Genomic DNA, 4,092 nt, shown 5'->3' with positions numbered 1-4,092 from the left:
AAATAGAATAAATGTACTAAAAATTGTTGAATTGTACACTTGAAACAGCGAATTATATGATATGTAAAATAAGCCTCAATAAAATTGTCAAAAAACAAGAAATTTAATATTTTATTAATCAAACAAAAAATTTATTCAAAAAGATAGAAAATATGTTTAATAGCTATATAAAACTCTCTAGAGGGATATTCTCTATTACCAGTGATTAACTCTCAGAAATGCTACTGTGGGGGAAACTGGGAAACTTTTTACACCATATATCTTTCTATATGATTATTTTGGCAATAATGAAAAATTAAAAATGTAATCAAAAACTAATTTTTGGCCTGGTGTGGTGGCTCACGCCTGTAATCCCAGCATTTTGGGAGGCCAAGGCGGGCAGATCATGAGATCAGGAGTTTGAGACCATGCCTGACCAATATAGTGAAATCCTATCCTTACTAAAAATACAAAATTGGCAGGGCATGGTGGTGCATGCCTTTAATCCCAGCTACTCAGAAGGCTGAGGCAGGAGAATCACTTGAATCCGGGAGGTGGAGGTTGCAGTGAGCCCTGATCATGCCATTGCACTCCAGCCTGGGTAACAAGAGTGAAACTCTATCTCAAAAACAAACAAAAACCCACTCATTTTTAACAGATGGGAAGTTAAGATATGTAAAACGCAATGAGATTTATAAGTATTACCTTTGGTTGATAGAACATGGCTTATATTTTTTGTTTTTCTAGGTTTCTTTTTTTTTCCAATTTTATTTATTTTTTTACTTTAACAATTTTTAAATTGACACATGATAAACTTACGGGATACATAGTGATGTTGTTACACATGTATATATAGTGATCAGATCAGGGTAGTTAGCATATCCACCATCTCAAACACTTATCATTTCTTTGTGTTGGAACTTTCAATACCCTCCATCTAGCTGTTTGAAACTGTATAATATATAACTGTTAACTATAGTCATCCTATAGTGCTACAGGAAAATACGGAAGACTTCACAAATTGGCATGTCATTCATGCTAATCTTCTCTGTATCATTCCAATTTTAGTGTTTGTGCTGCTGAAGTGAGCACATTTGCCAATTTAAAAATGATTATATATTATTTTTCCAACAAAAACAGAATGGGTTGAATTTAAAATAGAAGGTCAGGAAACATTTGAAAAGGTTTTTGTTTTTGTTTTGTTTGAGACAGTCTCTCTCTGTCGCCCAGGCTGGAATGCAGTGGTGCAATCATGACTCACTGCAGCCTCAATTTCCCAGGCTCAAGCAATTCTCCCACCTTAGCCTCCCCAGTAGCTAGTGCCCACCATAAAGCCCAGTTAATTTTTGTATTTTTTGTAAAGACAGGTTTTTGTCATGTTGCTCAGGCTGGTCTCGAATTCTTAGGTTCAAGTGATCTGTTTGCCTCAGCCTCCCAAAGTACTGAGATTACAGGAATGAGTTACCACGCCCAGCCTTGAATCATTTTTTTTTTTTTTGAGACGAAGTCTTACCTTGTATCATTTTTTAAAAAATTTTTATTATTTATTTATTTATTTATTTATTTTTAACATTTCTTTTTTTTTTTTTTTTGAGACGGAGTTTCTCTCTTGTTACCCAGGCTGGAGTGCAATAGTGCGATCTCGGCTCACTGCAACCTCCGCCTCCTGGGTTCGGGCAATTCTCCTGCCTCAGCCTCCTGATTAGCTGGGATTACAGGCACGCACCACCAGGCCCAGCTAATTTTTTTTTTTTTTTTTTTTTTTTTTTTTTTTGTATTTTCTTTAGTAGAGATGGGGTTTCACCATGTTGACCAGGATGGTCTCGATCTCTTGACCTCATGATCCACCCACCTCGGCCTCCCAAAGTGCTGGGATTACAGGTTTAAGCCACCGCGCCCGGCCGCCTTGTATCATTTTTTAAAAGTCAACTTTAGCACAATATTTATGATATTTCACAGATAATAGAACTTTTTTTTTTTTTTTGAGGAGGAGTCTCTCTCACGCCCAGGCTGAGTACAGTGGTGAGGAGATCTCAGCTCACTGCAACCGCCACCTCCCAGGTTCAAGCAATTCTCCTGCCTCAGTCTTCCAAGTAGCTGGGACTACAGGCATGCACCACCACAGATGGCTAATTTTTGTTTGTTTGTTTGTTTGTTTGTTTTTGAGATGGAGTTTCGCTCTTGTTACCCAGGCTGGAGTGCAATGGTGGGATCTCGGCTCACCGCAACCTCCGCCTCCTGGGTTCAAGCAATTCTCCTGTCTCAGCCTCCCGAGTAGCTGGGATTACAGGCATGCACCACCATGCCCAGCTAATTTTTTGTATTTTTAGTAGAGACGGGGTTTCACCATGTTGACCAGGATGGTCTCGATCTCTTGACCTCGTGATCCACCCGCCTCGGCCTCCCAAAGTGCTGGGATTACAGGCTTGAGCCATCGCGCCCGGCCTAATTTTTGTATTTTTAGTAGAAACTGGGTTTCGCCATGCTACCCAGGTTGGTCTCAAATTCCTAAGCTCAAAGGGATCCACCTGCCTTGGCCCTACAGGTATGAGCCACCTGCCCAGCCAACAACAAGACCTTTTTTATTTTATTTATTTATTTTTTAGCTCAAGAAAGACCTGTGGCTTAGACACTTAGACAAAAAGAAGTAACGTCTACTGGCATTTAGTCTTAAATGCTGTCTAGTGAAGCTGGACGGTATTTCTTTTTTTTTCTGAGACAGGGTCTCACTCTGTTGCCCAGGCTGGAGTACAGTGGTCTGATCACAGCTCACTGCAGCCTCGACCTCCCAGGCTCAAGCGATCCTCCTACCTCAGCCTCTGGAGCAGCTGGGACTACAGGTGCATGCCATTATGCCTGGTTAAGTTTTTGTATTTCTTGTAGAGATAGGATTTCACTATATTGCCCAAGCAGGTCTCACACTCCTGGGCTCAAGTGATTCACCCACCCGGGCCTCTCAAAGTGCTGAGATTGCAGGCCTGAGACACTGCACCCGGCCAGGTATTTTTTATCTCATTTTCATTTGCATCTACAAATTTACATAGGATGGGAGGGAAAAAAAATCATGAGATTAGAAACTGGGATCTTTATTTTAAGATTCAAGTTCGACCAGTACTCCAAGATGGCGTCAGTCGTACCATTGAAGGACAGGAAACTTCTGGAGGTCAAACTAGGAGAGCTGCCAAGCTGGGTCTTGATGCGGGACTTCAGCCTTAGCGGAATTGTCGGAGCGTTTCGAAGAGGTTACCACCGGTGCTGTAACAAATATATCAACGTGAAGAAGGGGAGCATCGCGGGGCTTACCACGGTGCTGGCATGCTGCGTGGTCTTCAACTACACCATTTCTTACAAGGAGCTCAAGCACGAGCGGCGATGCAATACCACTGAAGAAGACAAGCTCTGCACTCCCGTCCGTGACCTTCTTGGCTTGAGCCCCTCCATAAGGAACACAGTCTCGATTATTGCTGAATCCTTTCATATCCTAATGGAATTAACCTCCAAATAAAAGACGACTGGTAAAAAAATAAATAAATAAAATAAATTCAAGTTCATTAGCACATGTCTGATGACAAATGTGGCCAAAGAGAGCCTGGTAGGAACAAGACAGTTAAAATGATAATGGAGATGGAGTAGGGGTGAAATACCTAACAGGAAATTTACTATAAGGGAGGGACTATCTGAATGGATGACCCAGACCCTTTCTGCAGGACCTGAATCATTGAAGGCAGGTGTTACCTTGAGGTGCAACGTGTAGTTGAACTAGAAATTTCTCCCTACTTAGATACTATACAACGTCTTGAAGAAAATGTCTGTATTTGGTGAGTTTGAAGTGCTGTACTGAGAAAGCCACTTCTAAGAGTGACACTGGAGCAAGTACCTGAAAGATATGCTGAGCCCCAGCTGCCCTGGCAGAGACCTGTTTCAGCTGCCCTGGAAACAGAGAGCAAGGCACCAGTATTAAGGGTGGAGGGTCTCCAGGCATCTTGGCATCTTGAACAAAGAATTAGGCAAAATGAACAAAACAAGAAATAAAGGATTTATCGAAAATGAAAGTGTATTCCACAGTGTGGGAGCAGGCCAGAACATAGGGGCTCAAGGGCCCCATTACAGAAT

At 41.6% G+C, this 4,092-nt stretch overlaps 2 pseudogenes; one reads left to right on the top strand and one right to left on the bottom strand.

Moving 5' to 3' along the window:
* Positions 1–977: 977 nt before the first annotated feature.
* Positions 978–1,071, bottom strand: LOC120367848 (U6 spliceosomal RNA; annotated as a pseudogene).
* A 1,996-nt stretch (positions 1,072–3,067) lies between these two features.
* Positions 3,068–3,583, top strand: LOC101031234 (ATP synthase F(0) complex subunit f, mitochondrial pseudogene; annotated as a pseudogene).
* Positions 3,584–4,092: the final 509 nt, after the last annotated feature.

Source organism: Saimiri boliviensis, chromosome 3 (genome assembly GCF_048565385.1).
Source record: "Saimiri boliviensis isolate mSaiBol1 chromosome 3, mSaiBol1.pri, whole genome shotgun sequence".
Classification (NCBI taxonomy): domain Eukaryota; kingdom Metazoa; phylum Chordata; class Mammalia; order Primates; family Cebidae; genus Saimiri; species Saimiri boliviensis.
The sequence above is the reverse complement of the archived record's forward strand: the minus strand, read 5'-3'. Positions and strand labels throughout refer to the sequence as shown.